This window comes from Gallus gallus, chromosome 2, assembly GCF_016699485.2.
Source record: "Gallus gallus isolate bGalGal1 chromosome 2, bGalGal1.mat.broiler.GRCg7b, whole genome shotgun sequence".
Classification (NCBI taxonomy): domain Eukaryota; kingdom Metazoa; phylum Chordata; class Aves; order Galliformes; family Phasianidae; genus Gallus; species Gallus gallus.
The window spans coordinates 48609290-48623236 of NC_052533.1; the positions used below are offsets into that span (position 1 = coordinate 48609290).

A 13947-nucleotide genomic window follows, 5' to 3' on the forward strand; every position below is an offset into this window, starting at 1 on the left:
AACTTTTACGTAGTTAGATATTTGATTGTGGGGATAAATTCATTCATTACCAAACTACTCATGTAGGTTCACACATGAGATGTGCCAATACACACATTTTTAATTTTTTCCACTCTCTGTAGTACTGATGTCACCTCACGTGGCAGAGGGGAGCTCACGAGGGCAGTTCAGAAGGACTCCAGAGCAGCTGCAGCCTTTTCAGAGTGAGTACTTTCACTGTAGCCACCTGAGCACCTCACATTCTTTGTGCTAGAGCTGCCTGCAAATCCTTCTTCAGAGGAGGCCCTACATTCAATTTGCCTCATTTGACCTGAAAAAATAATATTTTTCCCCCATTCCTTTTCTTGCAAGAAACAGAAAGTGATCAGAGCTGCATATTACCATCTCTTTTTATCCCTCAGCTAAGTCCTTGCGCTCCATTACGTGTTATGCATGTACCCTACCCTCCACTGACATATACAGCTCATTTTGGGAACCTGTAAATGTTTCATTTCTGTATTTGTATGTATATTTAGTGAACTATGGCAGTGGAATTTCTTCTGTTTTTCCATACAACTGTACAAAGCTTCACAGTATGCCCTATTTGACACCACTGTGATATTTCAACTATTTGGTCAGCTAGTAGATATTTTGGGAATTGAGTGCCTGCAATTTTGATAATTTTTTCGCTGTCCTAACAGGATCTTTAAACTTCTGTTAATAATTGGTCATTCTCACACCATAAATCCAGTGCTTAGAGGTATAGCTATTATGAATCTTGTGCAATTAGGAAATTAAGAGAGTTTGTATCTTGCTAAAGGACTTACCAAGAAGCAGTTGCAAAGCAATGCACAAAAGCACACCACATCCTTTCTGTACTTTGTGTTTTCTCCTCCAAGTGCTAGGCCAGTCCAAAACATGTGACCATGTGTATAGCATTATAGCCAATGCGATATTGAAAGTCATTTGCGATATGGAAAAACATAACAGCCAGGTTTTGCAAATATGGCAGGTTCCCAAGGGAGGACTGTGGCTGCTGATGCCATAACAGTTCATCAACTGAATAAGCATATACTTCTGTCTCTGCTAACAAGTCATAGAACAGAATCAAGGTTGACATGTTTAACTACTTTTAATCTCTTTTCTAATAGGATTAAATCCATTATTCATAGAAATTTGCATATTTTGCCATATGATGCAAAGGTGGAATTCTGCACTACTCAGTTATGGTGGATGTCAAACAGAAGGGACCATGGGCAATGCAGCTCCACTTATTTCTAGCCATAGATCTTTTTCCAAGTTTTAAGCTTTTTTTTTTATGGAGGAAGTTTCGTCCAACTGTTCTTTTACTTACTCTGACTACATGCACTTGTGTTACAGTAGGACTTGCTTAGAGAAAATTCAGTGGGCAGCGGGCAGAATACGATCAAAATATTGTGAAAAGTGGGAGTCAGAAAAGAGTATTTTTTTTTCTTTTTTTCTTTATTCTTTTTTCCCTGCTTTGAAATCTATCTGCTTTCCTAGATTTGAGACAAAGAAGATCACATTTCACAGGTGTTTCAAAATTTATAGCAGACTCGGAAAATCCTGAAAAAGACTTTCTGCAATTGGGACATTTTGACACCCACCCACTCTACTCCCCTTCAAAATCAAAATGCTAGACAGTACTTCAAGCACCACAATGCTTCTGAACCAGCTTGCTTCCAACATATACCTACCACTGGCAGCTACCAGAGATCTGCACTGAAATGGAAGAGTTAACTCAAAAAAATTCAAATCATGTGCTGAAAAATATAGAGATAGTGGTAAATCGTGACAGATAAATCAAATGCAGCCCAAATCGACCAGCACAGTAAAATTCACTCCTATGAAGAATTTGCACTGAAGAAACCTAGAAGTTGTCTCCTTTGCTTTCTAAAGATGAATTCTGTCCCGAATTTAGAATAATTGTAACAAATTAGTTATATGTATTTTTTTTTCCAAGTGAAAAGGAAACAGTTCTGGTAATAATAATAATAATGGGGGGAAAAAAAAGGAAGAGATAACAACCAACCAAGATCATTTCATCTGAGACACAGAAAAAGGAAAAAAAAGAACATCCAAGAAGTGGACTCTGCTGGTTTACCGCTGGTTCTTATTGGTAAGCTTCAAAACTCAGAGCAAGAGAGAGCAATGGAAAGAGGGAAAAGAGAGGAGGGAAAGGCCATGAAACGTCGGCAGACTTCCCAAGCACCCAACCCAGCGAGAAGACACGCACTCCTTCTGCACGATCCGGGCCCGAACTCCACTCCGTGTTGTGGATACTCACTAAAATCCCTGGATCGCAGTGACCTCTAGGGGTAGACTGTTCATCTGCAGGATTCCCTCGTTCTGGATGAAAAGCGTTATTTCTTCTACACAAAAGGAGTCTCGTGGAGGATTTTATTGAGGATCCACCTGAAATCCCCTTTGAGGAGCTCTCCAGTGCATCCAGATACTTGGAACTGGGTATATGTTTCCAGATATGAGTCTGACACAAAAGGGTTGTTCCTCAATAACCTGAGTGAGAAGATGATCTCAGAGTGAAGAAAAAAAAACAAACAACAAAAGATCAAGTCAGACCCAGTCGGCCCTGAAAGCGGTGGTAAAACTCAAACTCACCTTAGTGTATGAGGGACACAGTAGGTCGCTGCATTCTTTTGCTTCCCAGAGGGAGTCCTTCCACAACCCTGTAAGAAAAACAAAATAGCAATCCAACATTCATAGCATTGGCACCTAAAAGCCCATTGCTCATGAGTGTTGTTCAAGCAAGAGCCTGTTTTCTGTCTAAAATATTGAGAATCTGATGCCTGTTTCCCCTGAGAGTCCTTTCTCACCCCAGAGCAGCATATGAGTCTTTAAGGTTGAATACCATGTGTGCTGGTGGGTTATGTTTTAGCACAATCTCCTCTGCATGAGATATTAACAGCTCAGTCCCTGATATTTGTAAAAGTTGCATAATTAATTTGTAGCAGGCATTAAAAAAACTCCCGGGAACTGAAAAGGATTAAATTACTGATTTTCCTATTGTTCAATGAAGCTACACTTCAATCCTCAGTGAAAGGACAAGGGACTGGGAATGGAAAGTTAAAGCTTCTAAGTCCCACATACAGTCTTACTGCAGCCATCATTGAGGCCCAAGCTCTGGCTTTCTGGTTACTTGAAAGCTTCTCCCCAAGGTGATCAGGTGTGTGCTGGTGTTTCAGCAGGGAACATTCTCAAGGTAAGGGGTTATACACAGGGAAAAAATTTTCTGGATCTGATTTTCTTGAGCACACATGGAGTGTGGCTGCCCACCTTTAAACCCCAGCATGACCAGCTCTGAAGTGTCTCACACACAGCATTGTCCACAGTGCATGCCTGAAGACAGGAGATCCTTATGAGGTTTGGGTGTCCGATGCCTGGATACAAAGTGTGAGAAGAGAGGAGAATGGTTGGCACAGTGGACAAGTTGTGGTGCCCTGTCCATGTTCACCTCTTCCAACATGAGCAGCCCTTCTACATTCAGTGATACTGAGGTGACTGATGGTATTTCCCTTGTGTAATTTTACTGCTATTAAAGCTTCATATTATTCAAAGCCCTCTGGGGGGGGGAGGGGGGGGGGGGGGTTGGGGGGGTAGGAAATCATGAACAAAACAGCAGTTAGAAGAAGGATATGATTGGATTTATTGGACTCATAGCTGCAGACAGGGGAAATACTGCTTGGTATAAAAAGCATGGCCCAATGCTTCTTTAAGCAAGGGAGAATCAGAGCAAAACAGCCTTGCAAATCAATCATCCATTACAAACCAGAACATATTGGCATCTCAGTCGGCAGTCACTCAGGATGGGGGCGAAGTCTCCTGATGCCAGCATCGCTCCAGGCTTTCTGAGACATCTGGTCATTTCACTGAAAGGTGAAGACTCTGAACAGAAGTGAATATACATGAAAATTAATTTAAAAGAGGGGGGAAATCCTCTCGCTAGTGCTGTTGGGATGATTTCAGGAAGAAAAGGAGTCAGTGCACTGCAGCACGTTGAGTAAGCAACAAGGAAATGGGAGGGACTGTGCCTGAGCCGGCTGCACTAAGCAAAACCTGCATCCAGAGCAAGTCCGAGCAGTTCCCTTAGTCTTGTTGGGAACTGGGAGACAAACAAAATGAACAGAAGTTAGCCAAAATAACACGAGAGGTCGCTCTAGAATAGGATTAACCGCACTTACAGCTCCTGCTAACCCTGCACGTTGCCAAAACCCCAGCAGACCCGACAGTGTAAGGGTGGGACGGCAGGAGGCCAGCCAGGTGCTATGTGCTTGTGGGGCTGCTAAGTCTCTGTGTTGTTTTACCAAACTCACACGGTGGTTACATATCCATGTGCAAAACTGCTTGCACCATTTCTCTTCTCCCACTGACACTCGGAAAAATGGGACGGACGCAAACTGGAGCTAACAGCAATGTGCCAGAGTGGAAATGAATCCTGTGAAGGAAGGGAAGGGAAGGGAAGGGAAGGGAAGGGAAGGGAAGGGAAGGGAAGGGAAGGGAAGGGAAGGGAAGGGAAGGGAAGGGAAGGGAAGGGAAGGGAAGGGAAGGGAAGGGAAGGGAAGGGAAGGGAAGGGAAGGGAAGGGAAGGGAAGGGAAGGGAAGGGAAGGGAAGGGAAGGGAAGGGAAGGGAAGGGAAGGGAAGGGAAGGGAAGGGAAGGGAAGGGAAGGGAAGGGAAGGGAGGCATCTCCAGCAGCTATGCCCATTTGCTGTGAGAAATACTACCGCCTGCTATAAGCAGCACAGCTTCACTTCAGTCAGAGCAATTGTCAAATGTGGAGGTGACTGTATAATCAAAAAAAAAAAAATGAAAAGCAGTCAATGGAAGGCTCCACAGAGACCTCATTGTGGCCTTCCAGTACTTGAAGGGAGCATATGAACAGGAGGGGGTACAACTATTTACAAGGGTGGATAGTGATAGGACAAGGGGAAATGGTTTTAAATTGAGACAGGGCAGGTTCAGGTTAGCTATTAGGAGGAAGTTTTTCACACAGAAGGTGATGACACACTGGAACAGGTTGCCCAAGGAGGTTGTGGATGTCCCATCCCCGGAGACATTCAAGGCCAGGCTGGATGTGGCTCTGGGCAGCCTGGTCTGGTGGTTGGTGACCCCGCACATAGCAGGGGGGTTGAAACTAGATGATCATTGTGGTCCTTTTCAACCCAGACCATTCTATGATTCTGTGATATGATTCTATGAAAATAACCAAATCTGTGGACAACAAGGGCCCACTGATGCCCCCTAAGTGTCTTCATACTGTCCTCAGTAACTTTAAATCCATCTTTGCAGACAAAATCTCTGTAGCCGTGCTTATGTTTCTTCCACCTGATTCCCAAGTACACGGGCAATTGAGTTGCTGCTGTATGGTCTATGGAGCTGTGCTGCTGTTCAGCAATGGCTCTCGGCTCTTTCCCAAAATTGATGGCTCTTCCTGCAGCATACAACTCTCTTTCATTGAAAGAAAGCTTGTCATTTTGTTAATAAAATCCACATTTTCAAAGGAAGAAACCCAAACCTCTCTTCTAATTGTCTGCACTCGTATAAACTAATGATGCTAGGTTGGTAATGAATATGACAAATTCCTGTGGTAATTTGCACTTCACGCTGGCTCTGTGTGGGCTTGCAATAACATTTGCTACACTAAAAACATGAGGTGAAATCTTGGCCTCATTTGAATCAACGACTTTTTTTTTTCTTGCAGCCTCCGCAGGGCTGTGCCGCGATGGTGCCTGCTGAATTCAGTGGCATTATCTGTTTGATTGCTGTGAACACGGCCATATGGACATATCCTTTGCCACATGGCATCACAAATGAATATCTTATTTTTCCCCCAAGAATTATAAGATGTTATAGTATGTGATGGTACCATAAAATATTTAGGTTAAGTCCCTGCTCCTGCCAAAGTCAACAACAAAGAATCTCTGATCTCAGGAGAATAGGAGCTCGCCCTGAAACACGCACCTGCCTGCAAAGGCAGCTCTGGGAGTACCTAGGTCCCCTAAGGGACCATGGGGGAATTAATGAAGCTCGAGTCCTGGGTGCGGTTTGGTACCGTGGTACTGAGCTTTCATTCATGCAGCCTTGTACAGATAGTGTGCTGTCCTGTCACTAATTTTTTCCCAGCTTTTGGCTGCTTTTCAATGCAAGCATTTTCTGCTTTAGGCTACGCAAACACAGGATTGGCTTTTTCCCCTCTTCCCCTAAGGTAAGGAGTATCCATCGATAGTGATAGCTCATAAAGCTGAGCAGAGTATGGTAGACATAGGATCAGGCCAGATTCAATCCCACATCCATTCTGAGAATCATTCATGACTTCTGGCAAAATTTCTCAAGGAAATTTCTCAAACACTCCTTTAATTTTCTCAGTTTTCCATTCCTGTATTCAGAATGCTGTTGTTAAATCCCCCCCTTCATATGTCTCTGTTGCATTCAGCTCCACATTGAGCTCACGCAGCCCTCCTAAAGGCGCATACTTTTTGAGAAGCAGCATCTTCTGGCTCTCTGCCTGAGTCTTCTATCCCAAAATCTCTGAGCTTGTTTTCCAAGCAGATCTTCGCAAAGGCAGTGAGGCTGATTCAGATTTCACCCCGTAACCCTTTGCTTTGCACGTGTGAGCATGACCGCTGCTCATTGGGCTACAAATGTGGGGAATTGCCTTAGGAATCATCCCTGGGCCAACTATGGAAAGCAGAGCAGTGTGACCCCTCTGGCTGCATAGAGTACTTTCACCAAAATGCTATGAGGAAGACGCAAAATGCTCTGCGATAGTATATAATGACACGGAAGTCTGGCACAGATAAAAGAAATTTCTGTTTAAAGACTTCAGAAAATTCAGTGAGCAGACAGCTTTTCAGCGTCCTTGGGTTTCTCTTAATGCACTTTTTGAAGTCTACACAAAGACAATAAATGCCTGAAATGTCCAAAATCACAGTGGCTGCCAGTGAAGAAGTTCTTTCCAGGCTTTTGCGTGTAACTTTCAGTGCTACAGCCAAGCTGGTTTATATAATGGAGCCTGTTGCAAGTCAACATGATAAAGTGATGTTTAAAAGAACCAAAAAGGGCAGAACTAATCCTGAGGTTAGATGCAGGCAGCCAGTAGCACAAAAGGCATTTACTTGGAATAATGATTGCAACACAGCTAAATAATGAAGATGTAGTAAGTTTTTGTCCCAGGGTCACTTCCACGTGAAAGAATTAATCAAAGGAGTTACTGCTGTGATGTGATGCTGAATCTAATTGTGAAACTGGGCCACTGCTTTGCACATTCAGGTGTCTTTCAAGTCACCTCTCGTAACGTCGGTGCAGAGGTTACTTGCTTCCTACAGGTAGAAAACATTGTAATTTTTTTTCCCTGTTGTTATCACACTTTTTAACAATACAGCAGTCAAAGCAAGAGAAATGCTTTGTTTTGCTTCCTACTTATTCTACTCACCAGCAGCGAGTAGCTGTCTGTGCAGATAAACTTGGCTTTTTTGGAGTTCATATGGTGTCAGTTTTACCTCCAGTGTTTCCTTTGGCACGTAGTACCTGACAGCACTAGCGCTGGACTGTGAAGCAGGCAAATAAAATTTTGTGGGGAGAAAACGTTCACTCAGAGATTCCGCTGCTGAACATTGCAAAAACCTAGGAAAGGAGTATTTGAGACAAGTCAGTGGGCAATCTCCATTCCTTTCCACTGCCAGTATCCTTTCCAAATTCTTTCTTTCCTCAGCTACTTTAGTCCCAGTAAAATAAATAAATAAATACATACATTAAATCAAAAGAAAATCTTTGGTCCCTAATGTATTTTATCCAAAAAATGTCGCCAGGGTCTCTTTCAGCACAGTTGGCTGAAGCTGCAAAGCTAATGGTTCATGTCCATTAGTGAACATTAGGCTTGGTCTGATCTAAAATTTTACAGTCATCTTGCCCTCAGTAGCCTGCATGTTTTCTTAGGCTGACTGTAATGATAATGAACTGATTGCTACTTGATTGCTTGAAAGCTACAAGTTTTATAGGCAGCGGGCTTAATCCTGCTCAGTTACAATCACTTGGCTGCTCCAATTACCTCCATTGTGGCTGTCTTGGAAGTGCCCACCCTAAAGGAATGAAAGAACCTGAATTAAACAAGGTGTTGGATTGTTGGTTTTGGGGGGTTTGGTTTTTTTTTTTTGGTTGGTTTGTTGGTTGGTTGGATGTTGTTTTTTTCAGAGTCTATTCTGGTCTATCCAGGTTTCAAGTAGTGTGAGATTTGCTGAATCCATAATTCAGTGTATGAAGTCACAGACTGACCTGATGATGTGCCAAAACAGCAGAGAGAATCCCTGCAAGACAAAGGGCATGGCACTAAGTGATCCAGCAAGATACTTCTGTGGTATTACTGTAGGCATAATGGGAGATGAGTAATTTAAGGAGATTATCCTAATTATCCAAGGTGGCTTTGAATACTCTAGTGATTCAAACTCAGGACAAATGAGGAGAACATTACATTAGAAGATATGACCCAAATTTTTTAAACCAGCTTATAATTTTAAGGCTATTACAGTGCATCACTGCCTGAGCAGGGCATAGGCTCACTGTTTAGCAAAGTTAGGGAGTCGATTACTGAGCAACTTAGGTCAGTCCCATGGATATGAGTTACAACAAAAACTTGTGTGATGTCAAAATTTATGCTACTTTAGAAGTGTAGCTATCATTCCAAGTGTGTTCAGAAGTGAATGGCAAAGAGGATGCTCGATCACACTGAAATAATTTGCTTTTAAATTGCAGGACAAATGTCACTTTTCCCAAACCAAAATTTGGTGATTCATTCTACTTTCTACTCTCTGGGCTAACCTCTCAAAGACTTGTGAAATTTTACATCATTGAGATCAGTCAGTAGGATAAGGAGCAAAATCCGATAGGAACTTCTAATTTCTAGAAACTTTGCAGCATGTATTTTATTTCACACAGTAGAGTCTAGATCTTGGAACAGCAAGGCAACTGCATAATATTCCATGATTCTGTTATTCTATTAATATGCAAATGACAATTCAGAAGACAGCCATTCGTCTTTAAAAGTACATATTCAAATTTGCCAGTATCAGTAATCAATTTAATGCTACATTTATTGGTGGTCTACGTAAAAATGAGTTGATGATTCCTGTCTTGTTCCTGGGAAAAAAATCACCAGCACTAGATTTATTATCACTTGAGCCATAACTTCTCTTGGACACTGCTGTACAGTACATATGTATCCACACTAATGTTGAGTCCTGCTGAAATTCTACTCACATGTAAAAGTAGGACCTGGCTTCACATTCCCATAGCATCTCTCATTATTTCAGTGTTCAAATGCTTGTTATGACGACACCCAACCAAAGACTGGTAGTGCTGTTTACAGTTTACCTGCTCCTTGGTGAGAGGACTTAGTCCTTCAGAGCTCTCATTCCAACACCTCCCAGAGAATTACATTTTCACTGAAAAAAAAAAAAAAAAAAAAAAAAACGGGAAAACAAAGTGTAAACATTTGTCTGCACTTCACATTATGTGGTTGGTGCAAGATATGGAAGAAGCAGCCATCACCTACTACTTTGAGATTCAAATTACAATTTTGAATTACTGTTGTTTGGTGTTCTTTAGGTACACACACAGTCACATTCATGATTATCCGTTTAGCTCCCAGGACGAGCTAAGCAAAGTAGAATTTGTTGTGTTGTGGTTATTAATATTGTTGACTGGCATCTGAAGGACAATTTTCCTCTGGGAACAACCTGAAATGTTTTGTAGCGGTAACATATGGTAGGGGCAGCAGGAAGGAGGTATTTTCTTTCTGCTGTATGATGGGAGAATGTTAGACAGTAAAACAAATTATACAGATCTATGCCAGAAGGAGCAATACCTTTAAATGATGGAAACAGAATGTTCAGACATTATCTGTGTGAGCTTTGAGATGATATTGGGAAGTTGGATATTAGCAGTATTTATATGGAATACCTGTGATATTAGATTCTGGGAGGCTTTCAGATCTTTAGTATGAAATAAAGATTTTTTTTGTAAGTATTTTGGGGGCAGGTGGAAGAACTGTTGAATAATTCACTCTTCAACAGCAAAAGGTAAGACACAAAGGTCAAAATTAAAACATAAACAGATATATAAAACTGGTCTTCTCAGCCTTCCTTATTCCTATTAATACATCACTCTCATCCTATTATTCTGCCTAAAATGACACTTGAATTTTGTGGAGATTTCTTTTCTACTTATAAGGAAGTGTGGATTTATTTATTTATTTATTTGCTTACTTACTTATTTTTGTTTATTTCAACCATTGAAATAGCAACAACGAGAACTTCTTCAGGAAGCCAAAGCAGTTCTTTGGTGCCACAGCTCAGCTGGAGAACTTCCTGTGCCCTCTTTGCTGATGGAGACTCCTCGAAAGCTGTGAGGATATACAGGTGCCTGCCCTGCACCAGGCCAAGGGCCCATTTTACACTGCATCCTGTCTTCAACACTCTCTGGGGGCAGACACTAAGGAAAAATAGCAGGTGGTGTGGGGAGTGGCATTTCCACAGAGCACTGGTCCTGCCAGTAAGTCACTATGAGTTTCTGTTTGAGATGTGATAAGTTTTCTATATTTTCTTTAAATAATCATTTGGGAATTTTTCCTCTCTGTGGAAGTTCATATTCCACTGAAAACAAAATCAGTGAGGTGAAGTCCGAGTATTTTCCTGTGTATCAGCGACACCCCCAAATTGTCCCAGTTTATGAATATACACCCCTGACACATTCAGCTGAAATAAAGGTGCACCATCGTGTTTTCATGAGAAAGGTAGGATGCTCTGTCAATATAAAAAAAGCCTTAACCCATCTAGAATTCATTATGCCAAGCTTTACAGCAATTTCTCCAGAATTTTGCAGCTTTAAACATAATAAATACATAGGTTGCTCTGAAAGTAGTGCCTGCTATTTATTTGCATGGAAACTACAACAGATACTAAGAGCACAAGAGCACTATTTGATAGAGCAAATGCTCAGCTGCATAACTGTTTTTCAGTGTAGTCAACACCATTAGCTACGGATTTTCTCCAGTGGTGAACAAGAGCCTGCATGCTGCACTTATAAAGATCTGCACCAGTGGAGATCACCTACTGTTGCTGTCACCACTGCTGAAACACACCACCCACCACCTCACTGTGCCAACATCCACTGCTTGGTCTCCATAAGCATTCAGCAAGTGTCAATAAATGTCAATGAATGCCATTTTTTCTGCATGGAGGAAGTCAATGACACATCTTTGCTTCATATACACTTCCATGTCAGATGCCATACTCTCAGACTGCTCCCTCTGTTGCCATCTGTCACACAGCAACAAAATGTAATGGAATATTGACAGGAAGGCTCAACCCCTACTGCCATACCACCAACATCTGCCTCTGATACCATGGGCCAGCATAATAAAATAGGAGGCCTTGTCTTTGGAGCAGCCCTCGTATAAAAATGTGAAGCTGAATTTATATCAGTCATATACAGCTTAATTGAAACTTCACTGAACCAGGTTAGTCAGTGATGCATTTCCAAGAGTTTTAGCCCAAGCCCAATGCTAGTCTGCCAAGGAATAACAATACCAAGAATTAACTCATTTAAGAAGTTAAGGCAGAGAAAAATAATGCCAGATTCTCACATGTCACTTAGCCTGCATCATTTTTGCCTCAGAAAATATGTGAGTTTTAAGATCCTTTTACACTTTGGCCTTTTTATTTTTCACTTTATTGAAGAAGGATTATTCCAGACAGAAACATTTGATAACTAACACTGTCCCTTTCATAATGTTGCTACCTGAAATCAAAATAAGTCATTATTTTTGAAAACACCAGAAGATTTTATTATTCTCTTGCAAGACTATTCTATCTGCATGACATGTCAGCACTCAGAAGTACATGACAGCTATTCTAGTAAAAAAAATAACCAAATAAATAATCTTGCAGTGCATACTGAAGGCAAATTAGCCCTGCACTCAGAGAAAGAAAGAGAAACCAGTCATACAGGCAGTGTGCTCATTTGTCAATCTTATTATACAAAAGCAGATCTTAAGTACCTACTGAGCATGATTTTGGCATATCAGTTTCACACACATAGCTATGTGGGTATGAATTTAAAGATACTCAACATCTGAACACGTACCTGGTCAGATGTAATTGACTACACCATCTCAGAGCATTTGTTTTCAATCTATACCGCATTGCTTATGTAACTAATCAATAATTAATAATGTTTTAAGAGCACAGCTTCCGAAAAATAGCAAGCGTAAGTAAGACCAATGAATGCTTTGGTCATTTTGCAAGTGGCCAGCGGTAGGTGGGAATCCTCTGATGAAAATACTCATTTAAATCAATATGCTTGATTTCCAGACTCTTTAGAACAAATCCCTTGAGAAAGGTCTCCTGTGCTTGAGTTTTCAATGTCCCTTGTTGACCAAGACACCTCACAGAGAGCTGCCACTCCCAAGCGAAGCAATGCACAAGACATCTAATATCCTACCTAGAAAATGGTGTCTTCTTATGATCACCCATATCCAAGAAAGATCAACTCAGAAGAGAAAGGAGGGAAGAGAACAATTTAAGTTAAAAGACTGTTGGCATGAGAACAAATTGGGATGAAAATGACTATTAACAGCAGCATCAAAATGAGGTGCTAGAAGAGTCCTTCAGCAAGAATAACAAGGAAAAGAAATGTAAGTGGTTTGACTGGATCTGGTTCAGTTAGTTTATGAAAAGAAATATATGGAATAGTCGCCAATGAAAATAGGAGACTGGACTTGAGGTCCTTCCAATCCCATGCTCCTAATTACATTTCAGAATTTCCAAACAAAATGTTTACATTATTCTGAAGGGTTGAGGCTTTGGCAGTCTTTGCCTTTTTGTATGATCTGTCTGCTTTCAAAAAAAGCCTCAGTCATATGCACATGTCTATATCAATCTATCTTCTTCAGATTTCACATTTATTAGTGATTTCATAGAGTACATTTCAACCGGTGGTTCAGCTAGACAAAAAAGGAAACTGAATGAAGTACCACAGCACCCAATACAACCCCCTGCAGTCCTTAAGACATTGTATACAATTGGAGAAACTGCTATGTTTTCAGAAGGACAAACCTTTCTCCTGGTCTGAAAGAAAAATGACACATTTCAAACTAATTGGAAAAAATAAATTAAATTTAAGGTAGCCTTCCTATTCAGACTGAATGAGAGAAAAGGATAATTAAGACTTATGAAGCTGTTGTGGTTTGACCCAGCAGCAGTGAGTTGAGATAAAAACTATGTTCTGTGGTTCTACGGTTCACTCTCACACCTCCCATTCAGAAAATAAATTGGGAAAATAATTTTACCCCCCATTTCTGTCATCTTCCAACAAAGCCCATACATTAGCTTCCTGAACTTAACACTGAGCAGGTGTTCTCCTAAAAGAAAAATCTGTCTAAATATGCAGTAGGAATTCCAGTCATCAGCCTGAGTTCTCAATTTCAATAAAGGTAAGGAGGCAAATCATATTCAGTTCTCAGCTACCTCATCTCCATTGAGAACTTGGTATAGGACAGACCACATCCTCTCCATGAAGTGCTCTCTCTGCTGGATGAAGTGATAACTATTTTTTATTTTTACTGTTCTTTTTCCCTTCCTGAATATAGCATGGAGCAGCATCATTAGGATTGAATTACACAGCTCTCAGACATCAAACCCAGAGGAATAGCGTTTAAATGACAGAAATTACTGTACATTACCACTTACGCAGATTAGTGCAAAGCTTGTCTCATGATGTGTGTCCTTCAGCTTCAAGGGAGGCTGTTCGAGTCCCTTCTCACTTGTGTGAGTATAAATCTAGAATAATTTCATGAAAGTCAGTACATAGGATCTGAATATATGCTTGTAGAAGGGAACTCTCTGCTCAGGGCTTCTACATACTTCATTAATTTCTG

At 41.1% G+C, this 13947-nt stretch overlaps 1 long non-coding RNA gene across 1 annotated transcript; it reads right to left on the minus strand.

The window, feature by feature from the left end:
- Nucleotides 1-3294: 3294 nt before the first annotated feature.
- Nucleotides 3295-12570, minus strand: LOC121109979. Its single transcript, XR_005857845.2, has 5 exons — nt 12513-12570; nt 9384-9454; nt 7450-7640; nt 3788-3903; nt 3295-3398 (listed from the first exon to the last, which is right to left on the minus strand). It is a non-coding gene; the product is annotated as an uncharacterized LOC121109979 (long non-coding RNA).
- Between the last annotated feature and the right edge of the window lie 1377 nt (nt 12571-13947).